This window comes from Pleurodeles waltl, chromosome 6 (genome assembly GCF_031143425.1).
Source record: "Pleurodeles waltl isolate 20211129_DDA chromosome 6, aPleWal1.hap1.20221129, whole genome shotgun sequence".
Lineage (NCBI taxonomy): Eukaryota > Metazoa > Chordata > Amphibia > Caudata > Salamandridae > Pleurodeles > Pleurodeles waltl.
Window position 1 is genome coordinate 412,602,974 of NC_090445.1, and position 25,794 is coordinate 412,628,767.

Consider the following 25,794-nt stretch of genomic DNA (forward strand, 5'->3'; position numbering starts at 1 on the left):
CTGTAACTTTGGCCGATATACTGGCTGCGCACAGACAACATCACCCCCGGACTCATCTGAAAAATCTGATGTGTCCCAGATGTTTCCGTCCCAAAATTCAGGGTCAAAGGCTAACCCTGCCTGAGAGATGCCTAAATGTACCTTCTTTTTATTAACTTTCCCTCTTCATCTTTTGTGCTTATATTGACACTAACTGCCGTCCTCTCTGCAACCAGCTGGTGCATTTCAAGCTTATCACTTAACAATTTATTCTGACAAGCTAACATGGTAGAGGAATTTCTGGCTTCTACTAAATCTTTTTCCATCTGCCCGTGGTCTCTCTGTAACTGTAAACATTCTTCCTGCAACGTTCTGTACACGGAGAGCAAAATCCAGCCTCGCCTCCGTAACGTTCAAATCTCTTTCCCCTTGTCGATTGACACTTTTTATAAACATGTTAAAACATTTTCAGGTTCTGCATTCAACATACACGTACTACAATTTTTACACAAACCAGCACAACGTGACCATTCCTGACCTAAAAGTTTATACAGGGCTGTTTCCCACCCCGGTATTTCTATGTCAGGATTTGATATATGAGAACTTGCTTTTGAGCTTGCCTTTAACTTGTTAAACATTTTTCCCCTTCGAATCTTGCAAACGACTATGCCAAAATGTGTTGCTTGACACTTCAGAATAACAGAACTATGCACATCAGGACAATTTAGGGCACAACATGAAACAATCACTCTCAAACACCTTAATAAGTAGAATAATCAAGCTTATTTATGGGACAAGTTCTCATATAGCAAAACTGGCCACACTAAAATAACATGAAAAATAACATGAGAATAACTGCAAGAATATGAGCACTCTGTGATATAATAACTGCAAGAATATAAGCACTCTGTGATATCATGAAAAATAACCTGAAAGTAGCTGCAAGAATAAATGCATACTACACATGCACACACAATATGCTCGAATGACTATAAAATGAAAGGCTTCACAGAAAAGAGATTCTGCATCCCTCTGCCATACACCAAGCCGGGGAACCCAAATTGACTTGCGCAGGGAGTCTTGTTCGGGACAATCAGTCCTCCTGGCATTGCGTCCAACCCAGAAGAGAGTTCCTGAGCTAGTTCATAAGGGCTCCTGATCTTTATAGTATCTACTAACACCTAGGAGTCTTTTTGGGAAAAAGACCCCCTCCTTTACAAATTGTGCAATCGGCGGTACCTTGTCCACCCTTTGAGACGTCTCCTCAGAACGGGTCAGGTTTTCAGAAGAGGGTTCCAAGGTGAAGCTTGCATTACTCCTTGAGTACAGGTGCATCCCACTGTCCTAACTGATAGCTCGTGGAATGTAGATAGTGCCCTCCGTACCAGGCCGAGGGAGCAAAGTTGAGCAGAGTAACACCCCACCCTGCAACTTCCAGAAGCTTGTGGAAAAACACAGAACAGTGCTTCACGCACAGAACCAGACTCGACAAGATGGAGTTGTGAGCCAATGTAAAATGGAAGCAGAGGCCAATGGTCCATCGTATATTTCACTGCCCTTACACTGCACCGCTGTTTACCTTGCACGTAGTGCATGTAGCAATACACTCTGCCTTTGCTGGGACGAACTGAGAGTCTTGACTCTCAGTTCGAGGCCCTCCTCCACTCGCAGGCTTGTCTCTGCACCTCATCCCTGGTTGTCTAATGGCCAATGACAAGTAAGTATTTCTTTCTCTCTGTCGCTCTTTCACTCTTTCACTCTTGCTTTTTCAGCCTTTTTCTCTATCATCCCTTGTTTTTCCTCTATTCCTTTTTCCTTTCCCCTCTCCCCCGCGAAGCACCATTTACCAGATGACTCCTCCCCTCACCCACCTTCCCTTCTTAATGGCAGCCACAGTGCGGCCGCGCCACTGGAGCGCCAAAGGCAAGCCCATCTGTGCCTGTCCGCACCTGGACCGCACCCAGCGCCAGGAACCCTGGATCTCCATTAAACCACCCGCTGGACTGCCTCTGTTACAACTCTGAGACCCTCCTCCGCCTCAACACCGGATGTCTCAGCAACTGCTGCACTATCTCCCGCAAGACACCCATGGACCTTTCACCTGTAGGAACTGCAACTTCAGCCCCAGCCTCAACAAGCCAAAGGTACTCTCCGCACACAAAGATACCAACAATCTCCACAACCCCATCAACTCCCTGCTCCTGAATGTCTGCTCCTTCCTCAAACACACTACCGAACTCTGGAACATGATCAACACCGCCTTCCTTACAGAGGCCTGGACCAACCCCACCTCGGGTCCAGACATCGTCATTGCCATCCCGGATGGTTACAGCATCCTAAGGAGGGACTGACTCTCATGGGAGGAGGACTCGCTATCATACACAAGTCCTCACTACGTGTCAAGGCCATCCCAGTTAAACACTGCACCACCATGGAACACCTTCACATCCTGGTCCACTCCAACCACAACTCCTCCATCTGCAGCACCCTGGTGTACAGGCCACCAGGCCCCTGCCAAGCTTTCATAGACGACATCGTAGACATCGCTACCCCCCAGGCCCTGGTGTCAGTTGACTACCTCCTCCTTGGTGACCTGAATTTCCACCTCGAGGACCACACCAACCCAAACACCACTGCTCTACTTGACAACCTCGTCACCCTCTGCATTAGACAGCTGGTCTCTGCACCCACACACATCGCAGGACACACACTGGACCCCATCTTCACCATCGAGACCATCTCCACCCCAGACTGAACCGAACACCACTGCATACACTTCACAATCATTGCACCTAGCAGCCGCACCCACACCTCCTGGACCCCGTACAGGAAATGGAACGAAATCAACAACAAGCAACTCACCTCATCGCTTGCCAAATCCTTCCCTCTGACAGCGCCAACACAGCAGAGCTCAATCTCAACACATGGATCACTGAATGCGCCAACACTCTATCCCCTCTCCGGCTGACATCGGCCAACTGTGTACCTAAGAAAGCCAGCTGGTTCACCACCAAACTCCAAGAAAAAGCGTACCCCAGGACTTTTAGAGAAACAGCTAAACCAGCGAAGACCTCGCCTCGTTCAGAGCTGCAACCGCCTCCCACTGACAAAAAATCAAGAACCCAAGGGAGGACGCACTCCAGGAGTGCATCAACTCCTCCGCACACAACCCTAAGGAACTCTTCTCAGTCATCAACGAGTTAACAGATCCCCCCTCCGAAGCTAACAGCATCCCCCCGTCACAGGACCTCTGTGACAAACTCGCCTCCTTTTTCCACCAGATCCAGAACATCAACGACAACTTCCTCCCGGAAAATTCTGGCACCAGAACCTGTGACCGACCCACCCCCCAGAACCCACCCGGACCATCCACAGCTGGTCTGCGCTCACAACAGAGTAAACAGTCAACATCAGGAACAGCACCCACTCCGGAGCCCCCTCGGACCTCTGCCCGCACCACATATACATCAGAGCCAGTGCATCTATCGCCCCCAAGCTCCGTAACACAATCAACTGCTCCATCAACACGGGAACCTTCAGGGGGGACTGGAAACACTCCGAAATACCCCCTCTCCTGAAGAAACCTTCAGCCGACCCATCAGAACTAAAGAATTTCCAGGCCATCTCGCTGCTACCCTACCCCGCCAAAGTACTAGAGAAAGCAATCAACGCACAACTACGGAATTTCATCGGGACCAACAACTCCCTGGACAGCTCCCAGTCAAGCTTTTGCATCTACCACAGCACAGAGACAGCCCTTCTGACAGCTCCCCACAACATCTGATTACTCCTAGACTGCAGCCACACCACAGCACTCATACTCCTCAACCACTCAGCAGCATTCAACACAGTCTCTCACTCCCACAACACTCTGCGCACATAGGAATCCATGGAAGAGCCCTGGAATGGATCCACTCCTTCCTCTCTGGTAGGACGCAGAGGGTCAGACTCCCGCCCTACACTTCCAGACCCACAGGAGTCAACTGCGGAGTCCCCCAAGGATCCTCACTGAGTCCCGCACTGTTCGACGTATACAAGGCCCCTCTTGCTGCCATCCTCAAAAGTCACGGTACGAACATCGTGTCATATGCCGATGATACACAACTCATCATTTCCCTCACTGAAGACCCGGAAACGGGCAAAAGAAACTTCCACTCAGGAATGGAAGCCGTGGCCACCTGGATGAGAGAAAGCTGCCTCAAGCTCAACTCCGACAAGACTGAACTCATCATCTTCGGAAATGCCACCTCAGTTTGGGACGACTCTTGGTGGCTCACATCCCTTAGCGTCCCCTGCTCCGACTGAGCATGCTGCAACTTAGGAATCATCCTAGCCATGACCCGCCAGGTAAACTCTGTCACCTACTCCTGCTGGCACACACTTCGCAAACTTCAGAAGATTTTCAGATGGATCCCAGCAGACTGTTGCAGGACAGTCACCCACGCCTTAGTCACTAGCAAGCTCGACTACGTCAACGACCTCTATGCCGGCACCTCAACTAGGAACACCAAAAAACTTCTTCTCATCCAGAACTCCGCTGCCAGACTCATTCCGGACCTCCCTTGCCGAGAACACATCTCCCAACACCTGAGGACCCTCCTCTGGCTACCAGTCGAGAAGCGAATCACCTTTAAGCTTCTCACCCACACGCACAAGGCCATACACAATGCAGGACCACCATATCTGAACCACTGTGTCTCTTTCCACACCCCCGTCTGATCCCTCTGCTGTGCCCAGTATGCCCTGGCTACCATCCCTCGCATCCGCAAAACCACCGCCGAAGGACGATCTTTCACCTACACTGCAGCAAAGAACTGGAAGATCCTCCCCCTGCACCTCAGACAAAGCCCGTTGCTCACGATCTTCAGGAAACACCTCAAGATGTGGCTCTTCTGATGAGAGTCCTCCCCCCACCCCCAGATTGATTGTTTGACAGAGTAGAGTGGCATAGAGTGCAGTAGAGTAGAGTGGTGCAGACTGGAGTGGGGTAGAATTGAGTGATGCAGAGGACAGTGGTGCAGAGTAGAGTTGAGTGGCATAGAGTGCAGTGGCATAGAGTGCAGAGTAGAGTCAAGTAGCATAGAGTGAAGGGGCGTAGAGTGGTGCAGAGTAGAATAGCATAGAGTGGCACAGAGTGTAGTATAATGCCGTAGAGGACAGTGGCATAGAGCGCAGTTACTTAGTGTGGAATAGCATAGATTGGAGTAGTGCAGAGAAGAGTGGCATAGAGTTCAGTGTTAGAGAGTGCAGTGTTGCAGACTAGAGTGTCAGAGTGCAGTAGAGTGGCACAGAGAGCAGTGGCGTAGAGTACAGTGATGCAGAGTAGAGTGCTGTGGCACAGAGTGCAGTGACATAGAGTGCAGTTGTGTAGAGTGCATTGGCGTAAAGTGCAGTGGTTAAGAGTAAAGTGGCGTAGAGTGCAGTGGCATAGAGTGGAGTGGCGCACAGTGGAGTAGAGTAGCATAGAGTGCAGTGGCATAGAGTAGATTGTTTCACAATAGAGTGAAGTGGCGTAGAATGGAGTGGTGCAGGGTAGAGTGCAGTTAAGTAAAGTGGCACAGAGCATAATTTCGTAGGGTAAAATGGTGTAGAGTGCAGTGGCATAGAGTTCTAGTGGTGCAGAGTAGATTAGATTGGCCTACAGTGGTTTGGCATAGAATGCAGGGGCATAGAGTTGAGTGTTACAGAGTAAGGTGCATTGGTGTGGAGTGTATTGTCATAGAGTGCAGTGTTGCATAGTGGCCTAGAGCATAGTGTCACAGAGTGGAGTTGTGCAGAGTAGATTGGTGTGGTCTAGACTGGAGTGGCCTAGAGTGCAGTGGTGAAGAGTGCAGTGGTGTAGAGTAGAGTAGTGGTACGGTGTAGACTAGAGAGGTGTAGCGTGAAGTGGCAGAGTGCAGTGGAATAGAGTGGAGTGGTGCAGAATGCAGTGGCGTGGAGTGGTGCAGAGTAGAGTGGAGTGACGTAGATCAGGGTATGCATAATATGGTAGAGCACTGCCATCACAGACAACACATTTTCAATTGAAATTGCCATTACATTTTCATAGATATACAGTTTTACTAATAAAACTATACAGTACACAAACAAAAATGTGTGAAAATTGCATCACCTAGTGTAATGATTTATTTTGATCACATTAAAGTAATTGTTTCTAACGAACTTCAGGATAACACCAAATGTGCTTCATTTGTGTTACTAATCCTGATACATCATGAAATACTTACACAGTTTGTTTAAATGTTGTTGTGTACTAGAAAAAAACTCTTTCCTACCCCCAGTGTCCAGCAAGATTGTCATATTGATCCTCTAACTTTGAAAAAAAATTAAACAAGCGCCCTCGGAAGACAGTGCCTGGCATTTTACCGCGGCCTTTAAATGCACAGCAAATGTGACAAAATAAGAAGAAGATCTTTTAAAGGCTTGTTTACAGAAAGGGAGTTCGTGGAAAGATACAGTAAAAATGGGGTAGGCAATGGGAGGGACGAACTGAACCTGGAGAGCCTAAAGCAAATAAAGCCAGCAAATAGAATCGACAGAAAATGTGAGTTACAAGCCACAAAGCAAATAGTAATCAAAGGGCAGGATGCATTTCTAGGTCAATTTTCTGGAAGTCCCCCGGGTTGGCTGCGATCTAAGAAATTAGACTTCTGCGTGTCACTATTAATAGGCACTGGCTCCCTGAGCTCGCAAGACTGAAGGTTAGGTCTCGTCACTGATGCACATTGCAGTTCTCTTAGATGCTTGAAGCATTAGCTAAAGCTCACGTTTTACCACTCTTTCAGAAAAGACGACCATTGATATTTACATTGCACTTACCCATCCCATGATGTATAGACATTGAAATTTATGTCCAGCAAAGGATATGTAGCATTCACTAATGCATAACCGTGTGTCACAACTTCATACAATTATGCAGGAGTAGTAAATCTCAATCAAGGAAGGTGTGGATCAATCATGATTTTCCTTGAGCATGTTTGAATGCCCACCAACTTGTGAGCTGGTGGGTTTTTACAAGGTTTTCTATGACCATTTACCACATTGGAAATTGTCAGGGTTTGATGGGGTTTCTATATGGAGAAAAATATTTCTCTTATGGAGTACAAAGTCCAACTGCAAAGTGATATTTCCCAATGACAAAATGTACTCTGTGTACAATTTTCATTTTGGAAATAATAACATCCAAAAATTGTTGGATGGCCATAATATTATCAGAAGTATGCCAGGAAACCTCTAATTGGTGCAGCTTTCCAAGCCTACGAATCACGATTGGACCCCAGACCTATGGGAGCTTGTAGAGGGTCGCTGGGACTGTAAGAAAACAGTCAGGGTGTCCAAGATACCGCACCCCAAGACCCTGAAAAGTAGGAGTAAAGTACACCTACTTCCCCAAAAGAGCACAATAGTCGTGATAGGGGGATTCTGCAGGAAGAACAAACACCAGCAGTGCACTGACAACAGATTTCCGGACCTGAGGACCTGCAAGGCAAGATGACCAAGTCCAATAGTCGCGACAGTGTCCAGGGGGGGGCAGGAGCCCAGGAAACCCCGGATGAAGGTGCAAGGAAGCTGCCTCCAGATGGAAGAAGCTTGGAGTTCTGCAAGAAAGAAGAGGACTAGGAACTTCTCCTTTGGAAGACAGATGTCCCACGTCGTGATGAAGCTTGCAGAGGTGCTCCCATGCAGAAATATCACAAACAAGCCTTGCTAGCTGCAAGGGTCACGGTAGAGGTTTTTGGGTGCTGCTGAGGACCAGGAAGGACCAGGATGTCGCCTTTTGGAGGAGGAGACAGAGGGGACGCTCAGCAACTCAGAGAGCCCTCACAGAAGCAGGCAGCACCCGCAGAAGTACCCCAACAGGCACTTAGAAGAAGAGTGAACCAGAGTCCACGCAAAGTTACAAAAGGGGGTCCCACGACGTCGGAGGCCAACTCAGAGGGTTGTGCACTGCAGGACGGAGTGCTGGGGACCCAGGCTAAACTGTGCATGAAGGAAATCCTGGAAGAGTGTACAGGAGCCGGAGCAGCTGCAAATCACGTGGTACACAGCTTTGCAGTCTAGCGTGGGGAGGCAAGGACTTACCTCCACCAAACTTGGTCTGAAGAGTCACTGGACTGTGGGAGTCACTTGGACAGAGTTGCTGTGTTCCAGGGACCATGCTCGTCAGGATGAGAGGGGACCCAGAGGGCCAGTGATGCAGTCTTTTGGTGCCTGCGTTAGCAGGGGGAATATTCTGTCGACCCACGGGAGATTTCTTCAGAGCTTCTGGTGCAGGGTGAAGGCAGGCTACCCCCAGAGCATGCACCACCTGGAAACAGTGGAGAAAGCTGGCAGGATTAGGCTCAACAATGTTGCTGGTAGTCGTCTGGCTACTTTGTTGTGGTTTTGCAGGCGCCCTGGAGCAGTCAGCGGTCGATCCTTGGTAGAAGGTGAAGAGAGAGATGCAGAGGAACTCTGGTGAGCTCTTGCATTCGTTATCTGAAGAATTCCCCAAAGCAGAGACCCTAAATAGCCAGAAAGGAGGTTTGGCTACCAAGTTAGGAGGATTGGCTACCAAGGGAGGTAAGAGCCTATCAGAAGGAGCCTCTGATGTCACCTGCTGGCACTGGCCACTCAGAGCAGTCCAGTGTGCCCCCAGCACCTCTGTTTCCAAGATGGCAGAGGTCTGGGACACACTGGAGGAGCTCTGGGCACCTCCCCTTGGCGGTACTGGTCAGGGGAGTGGTCACTCCCCTTTCCTTTGTCCAGTTTCGAGCCAGAGCAGGGCTGGGGAATCCCTGAACTGATGTAGACTGGCTTATGCAGAGATGGGCACCATCTGTGTCCATCAAGGCATTTCCAGAGGCTGGGGGAGGCTACTCCTCCCCAGCCCTTCACACCTATTTCCAAAGGGAGAGGGTGTAACACCCTCTCTCAGAGGAAATCCTTTGTGCTGTCTTCCTGGGCCAGGGCTGCCTGGACCCCAGGAGGGCAGAAACCTGCCTGAGGGGTTGGCAGCAAGAGCAGCTGCAGTGGAGACCCCGGAAAGGTAGTTTGGCAGTACCCGGGTTCTGTGATAGAGATCCGGGGGATCATGGAATTGCCCCTCCAATACCAGACTGGTATTGGGGTGACAATACCATGATCTTAGGCATGTTACATGTCCATGTTCGGAGTTACCTTTGTGACGCTATACATAGGTAGTGACCTATGTATAGTGCACGCGTGTAATGGTGTCCCCGCACTCACAAAGTCCGGGGAATTTGCCCTGAACGATGTGGGGGCACCTTGGCTAGTGCCAGGGTGCCCACACACTAAGTAACTTTGCACCCAACCTTCACCAGGTGAAGGTTAGACATATATGTGACTTATAAGTTACTTATGTGCAGTGGTAAATGGCTGTGAAATAACATGGACGTTATTTCACGCAGGCTGCAGTGGCAGGCCTGTGTAAGAATTGTCAGAGCTCCCTATGGGTGGCAATAGAAATGCTGCAGCCCATAGGTATCTCCTGGAACCCCAATACCCTGGGTACCTCAGTACCATAATCAAGGGAATTATATGGGTGTACCAGTATGCCAATGTCAATTGGTAAGTTTAGTCACTAGCCTGCAGTGACAAATTTGGAAAGCAGAGAGAGCATAACTACTGAGGTTCTGGTTAGCAGAGCCTCAGTGAGACAGTTAGTTACCACACAGGGAACACATACAGGGCACATACTATGAGCACTGGGGCCCTGCCTGGCAGGGTCCCAGTGACACAAGGACTAAAACAACATACATACAGTGAAACATGGGGGTAACATGCCAGGCAAGATGGTACTTTCCTACACCCAGACTGTGGACTTACTCTCTACTGGAGCCATGTAGGTGCACATTGTGTCTGGCGTGGTTGTCAGGTGCTTTGCTCTGGGAAGTTCCAACATTTGGGCCTTGAAGCTATGTATCTTCTATAATAATTATGGTGACCATTGTAGGCACATTGAACTGTGAGCAGTGGTAGCACTATACCCTTTAGAAACACTGTAGATATGCCAGACAACACACAATGGTGTTGTATTACAGGTTTTTCTTCATGCAGTGTGCCCCATGAACCACACAAGGAAACACTGGTAACCTATCAAATCTTGGTCTGCAATGGTAGCACTCCCAAAAGTATTCAGTTTCTCTTTGGTGTGCCATTTCCTAGATACATGGCTAGGCTTCTCCTCCTGTACAAGCTGTCCTCTTGCAGAGCCAGGAACACATCTGCCCTTTATGAGCAGACAGGTCAGCTTTTATCTGCTAGGCAGATCCTCAGCTTCTCCAGCAAGTTTTCCAGACTTCAGGTGATGTTCCCTCAACTCTGGTAGAGTGGGTGTCATGTAGACACCAGCCCTGGTCCCACAGCAGTGCTTTGAGTACTCTGTGGAGCACTACTTTCCTTGGTCAGTGAAGCAGCTGGGAACTGGAACCAAGTGTGGTGGTTTGAGTTCCACTTTTATACTCTTTTTCCAGACAAGGGATGATGATCCAGTGTCTAAGGTTATGGAGTTGGTTTGGTACAGTTCAAATGTCATTTTCTGAGTGCAGTGCAGTGCAGACACAGCCTTTGTACAAGATGTTGCCTTTCACATCAAGTAGTGATGGTGCTGGTTCCAAGCAGGAGCATCCAAGACATGGGCACAATGAAGTGTTAAGACTCTGCGCATGGCTCTCACCAGCCTTCCTGAAATAGCAATCAGGGAAAGGCAAAGGGGCATGCCCTGTCTAGAAACTTGCCCAACATTTATTAAATAAACTGCTGACTCTCTTCTATCATCCACCAACTCCAAATGACGGATACTTAGGAAAATCTTAACAGCATTCCCTTGCTAGAAGTCATCATAAAATGTGTAAAGGCAGGCCTGTCTTCATCCTCTTTCACTTCGGGGTTCAGCTCCAGGAATACAGACAATGCGCTTCTCTGGCTCGTGAAACTGTATCAACCATGCTAAACCAGGAACTTTCCAAAATGGATCCCATGGGCCCCAGCAAACATATTCACATTGCACACAGTTTAACTGTCCTGTATGTGCCACACATACCTGATATATACATGCATTCAATATGCACATGGAATGTCATCATAAGTGTTTGGGTGTCACACTGCAGTGGAATTATTACATGAGTGTAAACTGTAGGTCCCACTCCTAGGCAGAACAGAACTAAGACCTGTTTAAGACTATTATTCCTGAAAAATAAGCATGCTGGCACAACCAATTTATGTCACCAACCCAGGACATGGACAGTAGGCCTATGTACAAAAGTAGAGCAAAATGTGTGTGCCTATACAGGTCACAGAACAGGTTCTGGACTTTGGCTTTACCATGGACAATACCTAGGCCACAGCACACATACTCGATTAGCTTGCTAGCTGGGTGAACAAGTGTCATGATACCAGTTTCACATGCAGCCAGGTTTCACAGGGCAGGTGTAAACATCTATTCACTATGCAGAGAAATGGATTTCATTACTCTATTGAGGTATAACTTTACGCATAGAAGGTGGTGTGAAGGTAGGTCCCAAATATATTTTAGCAGACGTTATCACAACTAATAAATGTCAGAGACCTTACTTTAAAACATTTGATAGAATAGGATGTTAGATAAACAGAACAGTTGAAATAGTGAATATGGATGAAACCAGTAGTCCCTAGACTTTGTATTTCCCAAGTCACTACCTAACATAGTTTTGACATTATGTAATGTGACATAGCAAAGGTACTCTGTACAGTCTATCACGTGCAGACCATCAGAATCACTTCGAGCTTCAGTCTTAGGTCTTTGCCATAATAACTAATTCTGTTTCCCTCAAAACAGCAAATGGAACTGTGCTACAAAGGCAGATACAAAGGTACAAGAGGTGCTGATCCCAACTGAAGCTACGGCTGAATTACAGTTCCTTTGAGTTCCTCTGTTACTAGGGGAGGGTTGACTGCACATTGCTGCAATTAGGAAAATAATGGCTACAAGGTTTCTTAAATAAAAGTAAACTTTATGCTTTTGCTAGCTCACGATCTAAGAACGTTTCCTGTGTTTGTTGTTACACCTGGGCCTCCATTGGCTCAGTTTACCAAGATATTCAGGAACACAATAGGATGGTCTCTTGTGAACTACCAGTCAAAGTTATATATTTATGATGCCCAAGTTTCAGCATGCTAGTGTGAAATATGCTTACACCTACATGCTGGTCCTGTGCAATGTACAACTCTGAAGCTCTTAAACTTGCATGTCTTCAAGGGAAGAAGATGATGGAGGGTGCAAATAGTGTGGTTGTCATTATGAACAGAGCTTTCCTTCTCAGAGCAATATGTTATGTTAAACACCCGAGTAAAGGCAAGAAGGAATGCATGTTCCATAGAGCTATGGGACTTTCACAAGACTTGCTGATGGTGCTGGCCATCTTGAATGCCTAAAGTATAAGCTCCTCATGGGCCATAGAATCCCTGCTTGTTAATCATAATACATAGTTTCTACATCTGGGACTTACTGTTGGTTGTAAGAAGTGTTGTAAATCTGTGGTCATGGCAAGTTGACGAATGTCACCATTGGAATTAGAGGACTCAATTTATGCTTGTTGTTTGTAGCAAGAATTATCCACTAGGGTGTCATATTCTAATTTACACCTTTTTTTCTCCTAGAGTCTTCCTTCAACCTACAAACTGTGTTTTACATTTTGTTTATTTTTTATTGAGTCATCCCTAAGTTTACAAACAGGAGTGACTGTAGTGTGTTTTGTAATTTCTTCCAGGAGTTATTCTCAGGGTTACAAATTTAATGCACTTGTCACTACACCAGGAGCCACTCCTTAGGATTACAATGTAAAGTTACACTAGATTATTTTCAGCAACATTTGCTGCTCAATTAAGATTTGATTCAAATGCAGTGCTTTTATTGAGAAATTAGTGGAGCCTTGTTGTCACAGAAATGATATTTTAGACAAGCATGATATGAAGATATCTAAAACATTGAATATACGATTATCCAGGGTGCAGATATGGTATTAACAAATATATTTTATATTACAGTTGGCAACTGATATACTGAATGTAAGCTGAACTGCAGAAAGTTATTGTATTACAGTTAACCCTTTCACAGTCCTATTGACAAATTTACATCATTAAAGGGTGTCAACAGGAGGATTGTATGATGTGTACATATAGGTCAATGGGGAAACAGGGTCCCTATCCCTAGGTGGCTGTTTTGTTTTTGTGACCCAATGGGTGACAACATCCTTTAGTGCCTGGGGGATCGGAGTTTGCAGTGCCTGATCCTCTCTGGACACCAGCACATCTTTTGGTTTTATCCGGTTGAGCCACAGCCCTGCCTACAACAGTCATGGTGGGGGTTGAGGGTCCAGCTTCCACAGTCATAATGTACAGAATAGGGCGATCTCCATCTTGTAGGCGGCTATAGAGTCCAGATAGTCCTCTGCCTTTTGGGGCTCATGAAATTCTCTAGTGTTCCCGATGACCATCAGGATGAAGACCTCTGGGTGGAACAGACTATATCTAATCGCTGTCTGTTTGAGCTCTGGCTGTAGCACCAGGGACTGCTTTCTGATTACTTTAGTGGCATGAGAGAAATCAGTTCAAAAATCTACCTGAACATTCTGTTAGGGCCTTTGCTGCCTGCAAGATAAGGTGGACGAGGTTATAGTATAGAAGGCTCATTTTGATTGGTCGTGGTTGCGAGATCAAAGGGAACATACCGTGCCACAGTCTACGGGCCCTTTGAACTTCCGGTTGTGGTCTGAACGACAGGACCAGTAGGCGGGGGAAGGCAGGGTTTCAAGTACTGGCAGATGTTGTTCAGATTCGGATATTCCATAGCTGTGGACCTTATTGCATCTGCTACGGTCCTGCCTTTCTTAAGAGGGTCTCTGTTTCAAAACCCCTCACGGGCCCTGTTTCCAGATATCATTCCCGAGTGGTGATCCCCTGTTCTATGGAGACATTGAAGTGGAAAGACTTTAGTTTTGTGGTGGTTTCCTGTGATGAGTATTCTAGCAAATCTAAAGCAAGCTTGATATCTTAGAGTTCCTTCATTAAAGTGTTGAAGGAGGATGGCTCCATTGCTGTAGGATGGGCAGCGGGGGTTGATTTCTGGGCAGGGGCTCAGACCGCCTCAGAGAACGACAGTTGGCTGGTTGGCTTTGTCTTGCACATTGAATAGGAAGGATGGTAGTCATGGGAAGAATAAAACCCTTGCAGTCAACCAGGGGATGCTGCCTTGGGTATGAGGATACTGTGTCCAAAAAAGGAGGTGATTCCAAGGAGTGATGGGGGACGAAAGTACCGCCTCAGTTCACGTGTGGGAGTTTTGCAACTTGTTTTTCTTCCCAACCTCCTCTAGATGTGTGTCTGGCTGGGTCAATCGCAAAGAAGTTTAGAGGGCCACACGATTCCAGAGGACAGTATGTGTCCACCCAGCTGTGTGTGGGTAAAGACTTACAGTCTCACATGAGGTGGCCGCCTGGTTTTAAAATGGCAACCTTTGGGATGTATGTTCGTCCCAGCGGTGGACAAGCAGAGGTTGCAGGTGTTCTGAGAGCAGCCATATGGCACTGGGGCTGCTAAAGATTGTACTTGGCTATTAATGGCCCACCCATGGGCAAACAAAGAAGCGGAGGCTTACTCAGGGCCGCCTCCTGATTTCATGATGGTGGTTACAGGGACAGGAGACCGAAGCCACAAGAAAAATTTGTGCTGTATCGCCAGTTCAGGAGGCGAAGTGAGAAGATGCAGGCGGGTTTGCCGAAGGATGACCCCTGGGTGGGGCACACTTTCCTCACAGGGTTTGGGCATGGTGCTAGCTCATTGCAGGAGAATAATTTTCCCCAATTAGCTGCTGTAACCCGGAATTGGAATCCAGCAGGGTCCCGTCACAGAGGCCGCTTACTGGAGTGAAGGTAGAGGCCCAGCACACCAGTACCTCCAGAATGAATTAGAATGTGGTATGCAGGCTCCCACCAGTGCTGTCTGGAGTCCTTGGTGAGCCTTGGGTGTTGAGCACACCTTCTCCAATAGAGATGGTTGCAATCAGAAAGCCTCTGTCACCCTGGTATAGCTACGTTAGCAGGAGGTGGCACGATGTAAGCAGTGTAAGTGGGGGGTTCAGTCAATGTGCTGCCACCTAACAAGTATCCTTTGTTTGGGGCAACCTCACAGTAAAAGCATTATGCAGGATGGGCCAGCCGGGAGATCCATATGCGACGGCCATTACTATCAGGCCCAGGCTCTGTCATCCCAACAACAAATTTCTTAATGATACTTACTTCCGGGCCACCTCATTAATATGCATATGATATCACTAGTGACATCACACACATATCAGATGGGCCAACAATAGATTCCCTAGTCATACCAGGTCCATCAAAGGATTGAGCTGGTAGCTGCCTGACTACTGCTCCTGTCAGCTCATTCCTAGCCATTCCCACCAGCTCAAGACACTTTTTTCTGTTGGTAGGGGAGGTGGGAGACATGGCCCAGCTCCTCCCATCTTCCTTCCCACCACTTCTACCACCCCATCAACAGAAAAAATAAACCAAGACATGGAGATAGGAAGGTGATAGATAAGCATAGTTCCTCGTATATACCCGTCCAACCCCCACTTCCTGATCCAGTTTCAGACGGGTCCTTCCTCTCCTAGTGCCTTTCTGTCTAAGAAAAGCATTGGGAGAGGAAAGAGTTGTGGGTCTGTAGCCTAACAAATATGCAGACACTATCTGGATTTTCTTTATCTTGAGGAAAGAATCCAAACCGTGACTGACTCCATTCTGGGACACAGTGACACAGTTTGACATCCCAGCCAGGAATGCAGTTTGGATTTTTTATCCTAATGAAAAATACAAACTTCGTCTGTCTCCTTTCTGGAAAATGCTAAAAAGTGATGGATGGAATGCTTGAAATAATCTCAGCCACTGGTAATTTCTCAGCCTCCCACCCCAGTCCATCGTTTGTTTGCTCTCCATGCCACCTCACATATGTCCCAGCCATAGGCAAATCAGCCTTAGTCCTACTCTAGTAGGAACAGTCCAGCCATAGATGCCAAGCCAGGTACTCTCCAAACTGTAACACAAGTAACTTAAGACCAGTCTCATCATACTTGGGTCTCTTCAGGTGGGTGCAGCTTGGTTTCAGTTGCACAATGAGCAGAGGACCCACTTCTGGGCATACCTGTTTCCTCTTCGTGTGTCACAATGAAAAATACAAAAAAGTGATGGACGGATTGCTTGACTTATTCTCAGTCACTGGTAATTACTTTGAACTACATCCCAATCCATCATTTTTTGCCCATCATGCCACTTCAGAATACACTGAGTCATATGCAAATCAGCCTTGATCTTTTCTCATTGTGCCAGCGGACTCAAGCTACACCCTACTTTTGGGGCTGCTTATCATCCTTCTTGGAGGGGGCTTCACCTGGCAATTTGGGATGGACTGCTCTACTGAGGTGCTGGGTCGCTACTGATTTGCATAAGGCAGGTTTTTTCTAGAGTGGCATTGTGAGCAAAAAACGATAGACGGGAATGTGGCCTTGAGTAATCATCTGTGGCTGATTGTTGTTTGTTGCAGTTGACACCCTAAATGCAACTGGTATGCCCAGACATTGGTCCCATGCTCACTGTGTCATTGGACTCAAGCTATGCCCTACTATCAAGCCCTTAAATAGAACAATCCCAGTCTGGGGCTGCTTGTGGTCCTTCTGGAAGGGGCCTCGCATGGCAGTTTGGGAAAGACTGTTCCCATGAGGAGCAGTGTTGGTACTGATTTGCATAAGGCGGGCCTTTATCTAGAGTGGTGTGCAGGAAGAAAAATTATAGACTTAAATGTGGCCCCAGGCAATCGCCAGTGAATGAGATTAGTTCAAGCATTCCATTCATCACCTTGTTGTTTGTTGCAGTGGGCTTCTTTCAATGAGCAAACACACAAATCTGCACTTTGGAGAGGAGCATGCATGCTATTTGGATTGTTTCCTATCCTCATAAAAAAATAATACAATGCTAGTTTCCACACATTTACATCATCATGTCTGCATCCCAACCAGCAGCCAGGAAGAGCCCAGATGCTGCTTAGATGTTTTCATAGCCTCAGAAAAATTCCAAACTATCCCAACACACACACAAACACACATGCACACATTCCCACATGCACACGTCTGTGCCCAAGCAAGGTTTCCTGACCAACACCTGAAACCTTGCTGGGGCACAGAAACACACATCTGGATCCTTAGGTCATCCAGTACCTAGTAAAATCTACCAACCCCAACTCTGTTCAACACTAGACACATAAAATTCTCCCTGAGGAATGCACAAAAGGGTGTAGGTATCAATAGTGCAGCAGACTCAGTTGCACCGGGACCAAGGAATGTGGTGTGAAACCCCAATTATAATTATAAATTGTTTTTATATAGCGCTTAATATGTCTGAAGTTTACTACTGAAATGAGCAAGAGGAGCCCATTTTCATTGTCTGTATTAAGGCCAATAGCATCCTAGCTATGGGACTGAAAGTATGAACATTCTTTCTAGTTGAGCAATGACAAGAAGGAGCAAAGACCATGGTAGGGCCAGAGACGTGTTTCCCAACAAAGGCCCTAGATTCTGTTTTTAGACTGTGGAAGAGCTTTAAGACACCAATGTTGTGGGAATTGATCAGGTCTTGGTCCTGGGCCTAATCCTCTTTTAAGTCTCATGGGATGGGGGAAGCATGATGTTACACTGAAATTGATGAGGGAAGTGCTGCAACCACGGTTTCACCAGATGCTCCTAATCCATCTACTCCATACTCCTCGGGAAGCATAAAGCAGAAGTGTTCCAGGCAACACTCTTACCAATTGTAAGGTAGTTATGCGTTAGACTAGTGCAAAATGCGATACCAACATGCAACTTTGCTACTTTTCCCATATAACATCATAAAAGATAATGGCCAAATCTATTATTTGTGTATTGATTATGACTCTAATGTTAGGAATCCAACACATCATTTCACACGTTTTTCTGCTCGAGAATGCCAAAAGTAGTACAAAGTCTGCATTTTAGTTGACCCCTGACAAAGTATGAGACATTTTTAATGGATCCAGTAAATAAATACCTTAGGATGTAAATAAAAAAGTATGTTGTACTGCCCTTGTAAATTAACAAATTTGTTGTTGTTGCAGGCTTCTGAAATTGTGAAAAGATTATCAGCCGTCAATGAGCAAAAATGTCTACCAAAGGAGGTGGGAATTTGTAAATACTAATGAAGAGTTTATATCTAGTACACAAAATGTTGGACCTCAGATTGATTGGGATCTATGTGTATTGTGTCAGAAAGATTTACCAGATCTTTTAGTGTGTCCAGCTAATAGTAAACGTTCTGATAGGGGAATTGGGTACAAACGTTTGCGTGAGGATCTGCTAGCTTTTGAAGAAATAAAAGGACCACCATCAATCAGCAAGTCAAAATTATTTAAAAATCATGATGTAGTTGAACAACTGTTAAATGAAAACTGTGGAAAATTCCATAAAACGTGTAGACACAAATTTGACAAAGACAAACTTGCAAGGTTATAAAAAAAAAAAAACTAGTTCAAGACAGTTTTCAAGAGAGTCCTTCAAGGTGCACGCGTGCTTCATTTATAGTTGGTGAATTGAAAGATACGTGTTTCTTCTGTCACAACGAGTCGAGCAGAGCTAATAAAAGTGCATACCCTTGAATTGAGTAATTGAGTTTGAGATGCTGCAGTTGCATTACGTGACTCAAAAGTATTCGCCAAGTTAAGTGGTGGTGATTTGGTTGTGACCAAAGTGAAGTACCACAAAAAGTGTTTAGTTAGTTTTTATAACCGGCTTTGGCAAGTACAGAACAAAGAAAAAAGCGAAGACAAAAAATTGACAATAATCTATGTACGGTATTTGGTGAAAATGTAAACTATCTTGAAGATACACTTCAGAATTCTGAAGTATCACCAGTATTTACTCTAACATTAAATCACTCATATCTCATTGTATGACAAAATTAGGTATAGAAAATGCACAAAAATATGTACACAGCATACAATTGAAAGAAAAGATTCATGCATTGATACCAGAACTTACAGCTGAACGAAAAGGTAGAGATATTCTTCTAATACGCAAAAATGATTTAGAAAAAACATATTCAGTATTTGTAAACAAAATGCTCTTCAGGATGATGTCTGTCTGGCCAATGCAGCTGCTATTATTTGAAAAGAAATGTTTCAACTTGAAATAGATGGATTTATTGGACAGTTTGAGCAAAATTGCCAAGAAAAGTAAGTAGGGACTGCTATGCTAAATATAATTTGAATGATTAGGAAAGGTTGTAATATTTCAAATGACAGCACTGTAAATCATAAGAGGAGTGCAGCGTTGTCAGTCTCACATCTTGTTCAGTATCATACCAGTAAGTGTAAGAAGGCAAATCCTAAAGGAAACATCTAGCACAAAAAAGATAATGAAACTCCACTACCTCTTTACATTGGGTTAAAGGTGTACGCTAAAACTTGAAAATGGGAATTAGTTGACAAACTGCACAAATTGGGCATATCCATGTCATATGAGAGTGTTCGAGAAGTGTTAGCAACAATAACTAACAAACAATGTAAGCAATTCTTCAATTACATTGCTGTGTGTCCAACAGGCCTTCAACTCTTCATGTTCACCTGTGCTGCAATAGACAATATTGATCACAATCTCTAGTTATCTTCATCCGCTCAGTCATTCCACGGAACAGCCATATCTCTGATACAGAGAAAATCAGATGCACAGGGTATACCATCCTTCTTAAAAATTGAAGAAAATAGGTGGACCAAGAAATGTACTTCATCCCTACCAGAGTGGTATTTGCAGTAACCATGTACAACAACATAAAAATAGCCAAATGTACCTGTAAGTAATATCAATACCTTCCAGCCTCCTCCTATTCATAATGAACCTATGTCAGAAGAATGGCTGCAGATCATTCAAACTCTTGATCTCCATAATGTAACCAATATAAGCAACATCAGCTGGGCTGCTTTCCACTCCAACAGAAGTGGTTCTGTCACAAAAAGCCATAGCGTATTGCTACCTTTATTAAATGAGTCAATAAATTCCCCTTCCATGGTACGCCACGGCTTTGATATACTGAAGAGTACACTGGCCACAATTAATCCTAATGAGACTCCTGTGGTAACATGTGATCAATCAGTCTATGCAATAGCTAAACAACTACAGTGGTTACTTCCAGAATTGTATGTGGAAGACAAAATGGTAGTCATGATGGGAGCATTACACATTGAAATGTCATTCCTTGCAGTTTTAGGAGATTGACTTGATGGTAGTGGCTGGGCCAATATTTTAGTTGAAGCCAATGTTACCAGTGAGGGTGAAGTTGGACAATGTAAAAGGCTATCATGTAAAATGATCCGCTACATACATGAAGTTGGTGTTGTGTCACTGTATATAGTTTTTAAGAAGGCTTATACTGAATCTACTGATGGGCAAATATCCATGAAAGAATGGATTACACGAAGAGTTGCATATTCTGTTCATTTCGAATATTGGTATATTACACTTCAACTGGAATTACTGCTATTCCAATTTCATGATACCATTCGATCAGCAAATCTTGAGGAGAGTATTGTAACCCTGCAAATGATCTGTCTTTGGATGTTTTCGATGACCACAGCCACTATGCCGGGAGGATTCCAGTGTTCATTAAAAGGCTTGTTGAGCTGAAAACAAGAATTCCAGATGTTTATGAAGAATTTTGAAATGGATATTTTGCTGCTTGTAAATGTGGTAGGCCTTATTCCTGCATATCTCATGATCAGATGCATGAGCAGTGTAACACGTATATAAAATCAGACAGCAGGGCGTTTGGTATTCTTGATGAACCTAGTGAATTGATGAAATATATGGTGTCTGGACCTTTAATTGCCAACTTACTGGGACAATTCAATGAAGAAATGGGATTCAGTGAAAACTAAAATAACTGTTTTCACCATGAAGACAACGTCTCTTGCAACACTCGATTTGTAAATGATGCAAAGGAACTTACACAGGTGTTTTCACATGATAACAGAAATCCTTATACCTGTGGTACTGGCGAAAATCTTATGAATATTGCATCCACATTAATCAGGAGCGATAATGCAAATAAATCTTGATTATCCCCCATTACTTTCTGAGGGAGGATTGCTAAGAAAAGGGACAAAGTCTGACATAATTTCTTGTTTGGAAAAGCTTAATGGTGCTGTAGATAACATGAATAACATTCCAGACACTGCAATTTGTGTTATTATGGATGGATCGGCAATAATCCATTTCTTAAAACCCAACAATGTAGGCAATTATCAAGAATACAGCACCTATAGATTACAGCCTTATGTAATGAACATACTTAACAAATTGAAACAATTAGACATAGTATTTGACCGTTACATAGAGGGGTCTCTGAAAAAGGAAGAAAGAAATAGTCAAGGTTTTGGTCCACGTTATTGTGTAAAAAGGTTCAACAGAGATACCAAAAAACTGGGCGACTTTTCTTGAGAATGAAGATAATAAAATGATTTGTTCCAATTCTTGACTTTTAACTTTTTGAGTCTTGAGATACTAGAGGGTAACATTGTAGTACTGACAAAGGATGATAACGTAGTGAATATTCCAGAAAAGCTGAATGTATCTGAACTTGAACCTTGTTATCAATGAGAAGCTGATACCAGAATACTATTACAGGCAAAACATGCTAGTAAAAGTGGCCAGACATTCTATAACTATATTTACTGTTGATTCTGATGTAGGAGTTATTGCTCTCAATGCGTTTAGCAGCTTAAATCTTATAAATTTGTTGATTGATTTTGGTTTTGGGAAACATCAAAGGCTACTTCCTATCCATGAGTATGCTAATAAGCTTGGCAAAAGTGTTTGTGAAGGTATTTTGTTTTTCCATGCATTTACAGGTGGAGACAGTGTGTCTGCATTTACAGGTCATGGCAAGAAAACAAGTTGGGAAATGTGGAAAACATTTCAGCCGGTCATTAAAACATTTATTGAGCTCTCTCAGTGCCCACCAGATATTTCAATAGCAGTTTCAGTCAACTTCAGCAATTTGTAATTAGATTATACAAAAAGAACATTAAAACAGATTCTGTTATCGAGCGCCGAAGAATGATGGTGTCCAAACTTAATTGCTCCCTAGAAAACGTGCCACTAAGTGAGGCTGTGTTTTTACAGCATAGCAAGAGAGCTATTTTCCAAGCGGGTTACTTGTTATCACAGTGTTGGAATGTGCATCCTGATATACGTGATCCAACTCAGTTGGGATGGCAGAAGGAAGATTCTGGATATGAACCTCTGTGGTCACTTTTGCCTAATGCTTCAAAATACTGCAAGGAACTTGTTAAGTGTGGTTGTAAAATATTGTGTACCCATGTATGTAAATGTAAACAATCGTTTTAGATGACTGACCAAATGGTAACCTTTAAAAAACTGTTGATTAAACACCAATAAACATTCAAAACAATATAATTTGTATCTTCATTCTTTTTCAATAAAAAAAGTGTTTTCATGTTTAAATGTTACAAAATCTGTTTTTATATTATAACACAAAAATAGCAAAAATATGCCTGGTGACATTTAAAATGTTGTAATACACTTTTGGTACACCCTGTATATTGGGCCCAAATGCCCCTAAAATAGTAACAACATAAACTAGACATTTTTTGATGAACCAGGATTTCTATCTATAGCCGTTCAAAAGTTAAGGGGGGGTTGAGGAAGTTATGTGCAACACCCTGTATATCTACCATATACATACATACTTATCATAGTGTACTATGGGTCAATAAAATAGCAACATTTTAAACATATTTGGCCATTACAATTATGTGCTGGAAGACTAATATTATATTTATGATAATTTACTGGCCCTTGCAGTGGCCATTTTGTATTATAACATCACATGCCTAAAATGGGGGGTTAGATTTTTGGGGTCTGTATCAAAAATCAGTGTCCATATGATTACTGAACACTGTGCCAAGTGCCATATTAGTATCACGTATGAGAGAACAGGGCTGATTGCACAGGCCCCCTAACTTTTTACCCCCATTTTCCACTTTTTGCTGGTGTTTTCCTGACTCTGATGGTGCCCTGGGTACTGCTAACCAGTCCCAGGGCCTGTGCTCTGTGTAAAATCAGTATGCAAATTAGGCTAAATATAATTGTCTGAGTCAACCTACCTATAAGTCCCTAGTTTATGGTAGGGCATGGAGGTTTAGGGACCCCAGCAGAGGTAGTGCCCCCATAGGTGCACTGTTGAGGTGCACAGTGTCATTTTAAAGGCAGGCCTGCCTTGCTGGCTGCTTTTAAATTAAAGTTACATGCAAATTCGACTTTGGAATTAAAAGTAGTTCCAAAGTCTTAAACAACCTTATTTGTGCATATAAGTCACCTCTAAGGTGTGCCCTGTGTGCCCCTAGAGCTGGGTGCCATGTAACTATAAGCAGGGACCTTATAAATATAGTTTTATAAGCCCTGGTGCAGTAAAACAGCCAAATTCGTTTTTCCCTCATTGTAGTGAATGGCCTCCATAGGCTAGAATGGGGAGACTTTATTTAATTTTTAAAAATCCCCTTAAGTAACAGATACCAGACGTTTGGTATCAAATTAATTGTTATAATAAATCCCACAACTTCCAGTTGTGGGATTTAATATAACTTGTTCAGGTAAAGAGTTTTAAACTTTACCTGAAAAGTTGCCAACTTCAGCCCTGCAGTGGTTTTGCTACTGTGCTCTGATTGGCCAGCCTCTGGCAGCTTGGCCAGGCTGCCTTGATGAGGTGTGAAGTGGCCTGGCTCCACACAAAGAGATGTGCCTGGGGGAGGAGGTCTCCCCTCAGCAGATGGTGAAGCAGGAAGGGGGAGGGCTGCCAAACTGGTCTTCAAAGGAGCAACCCAGCAACACCCTCACATACTGAAAACCCAGACAATTAGGTTCCCCCTTGATTAGATTAGGAGAGGGCAGGAGAGGGGTGTGTTTAGGGTTTTTTGCCACACCAGTGGGTGGGCTCAGCCAGAAGTAACCTCCAAAAATCACTTTCAGCCATGATGGATTTTTGAGGAATGTTGCTCCCTGGGATTGATTATTGCCACACTTCCCAAGAAGTGGTCATCACAGAGGGAAGCCTGCCCCAGATTGGAGAACCAGGACCCCCCTGTTTTTCACCCAAGGATAAAACTGGCAGACCTGCACCCACACCACAGATCCCTATCCGATTCCAACAAGGAAGAACTACAGGAGAAGAAGGACTGCCCTGCAGGACCCCTGATCTGCACCTGGACACTGCACTCTGGAGGACTGCACCAGCTGCACACTTGGGCTTCAACACTAAAAGGACTTTACCTGTCTTCTACTGCTTCAAGACAGGACTCCCTGTTTGGTACAGGGACTGCACCAGCTGCACACTTGGGCTTCAACACTAAAAGGACTTTACCTGTCTTCTACTGCTTCAAGACGGGACTCCCTGTTTGGTACAGGTACAAAGGAGCTGTCCAGAGTCCCCTGCATCAAGTCCTGCAAGAAATGCCCAGCTGACCAGCGTCCAGTGGCCATTTAAGGATTCTGACCAGGTGCATTCTGGGAATTGTAGTCCCAACTCCGAAGGAGCAACTCAGAGCTTCTGGAACCTTGGATCAAGTTGTGGACACTTCAAGGACACAAAAAGGACCTCTGGAAGAAGATCCAGAAGTTTGGAGACATTTGGAGCAACTCCAAAAGTTGAAGAGGTGCATTGTGGGAGTTGTAGTCCCAGACCCCAAGAGGCATACCAGAGCCTCTGAACCCTTGGCTGGTGCTGTGGACCACTTTCCTGAATCAAACATTTCTGAAAGTAAGTGTGACAGTGTTACCTCGTGGGTGGCCTGAACCAAGAATTCTAGGTGCTGCCTTTTCTTTCTCTAATGTAGTTTTAAAAGATATAAAAAACTAAAGCAGCTGAGTGCATGCAATCCAAAAACTTTCTTTCTGTTGTGTGTGGCTACAGCCGAGCTGAGCAGCACTTCTTATGAGTTTTACCAAACACCTGTAACTTGAGAGGAGTGCAGTCTGTGCATGGTACCAAAGTCTGCTTTGTTTTGCTCATAAAGGTAATTGCTTTCCTTGTGGGGCTGACGTCACCGTTCTTACTGCTTACTAAATTATTGGAAGGCACTGATATTAGATAGCCTCCTGTCTTCCATTACACTTAATTCTGTACTTGTTTTAGAAAATACATTTTTACATTTTGTACTTATATCATGTCAGATTTAACTAATGAGATACATTTATTTATTGAAAGGGGGCCACTCAGTGAATGATGTCAAAATATGTTTCAAAACAAAAGCAGACATCATAAAAGGAACACTCTGGAATGTGATTGATGATTGTTGGCAATGCAAGACTAAGCAGAGATAACTATTTTAGGTTGAGCCTAGTCAGTGCTTGCACTGTCTCTTCAAGACATGTTGTATATACTCTGTGGGCTCACATCCTACCCATTGCTTTACATTTGTTTCTTCAAGTGTCCTTTCAAAAGGCTTGCTTGCAAGTTGTTAATGTTCCCTTTATGTCCCTCCTTCTCAGGTATCACCTTGCACTTGTGGGCATTTAGGCTTGTTTCTGTGCACTATTTTGTTCTTTTCTTTCTGCATGTGTTTCAAGAAGGTACAGTTGTTTTTCCTTTGTCGTGTTGTTGTGAGGTGTCTCCGGTAGCATGGGAAGGCTCTCCATTTGCACAGTTGCTCCCCCTGCCTTTTGATTTCAAGCTCGCAAACAATTGAAAACAGGCCTTTAAATCT

General features: G+C 44.6%; 1 long non-coding RNA gene across 2 annotated transcripts in view; it reads left to right on the top strand.

Moving 5' to 3' along the window:
* Positions 1-22,477, top strand: part of LOC138299796 (uncharacterized) — a 148,375-nt gene extending 125,898 nt beyond the window's left edge. The window contains exon 4 of one of the 2 annotated variants that reach the window (XR_011204835.1): positions 18,139-22,477. This is a non-coding gene — a long non-coding RNA (uncharacterized lncRNA). The remainder of the gene's footprint in view (positions 1-18,138) is intronic. The other variant, XR_011204834.1, reaches the window with a different exon arrangement.
* The last annotated feature ends 3,317 nt before the right edge of the window (positions 22,478-25,794 follow it).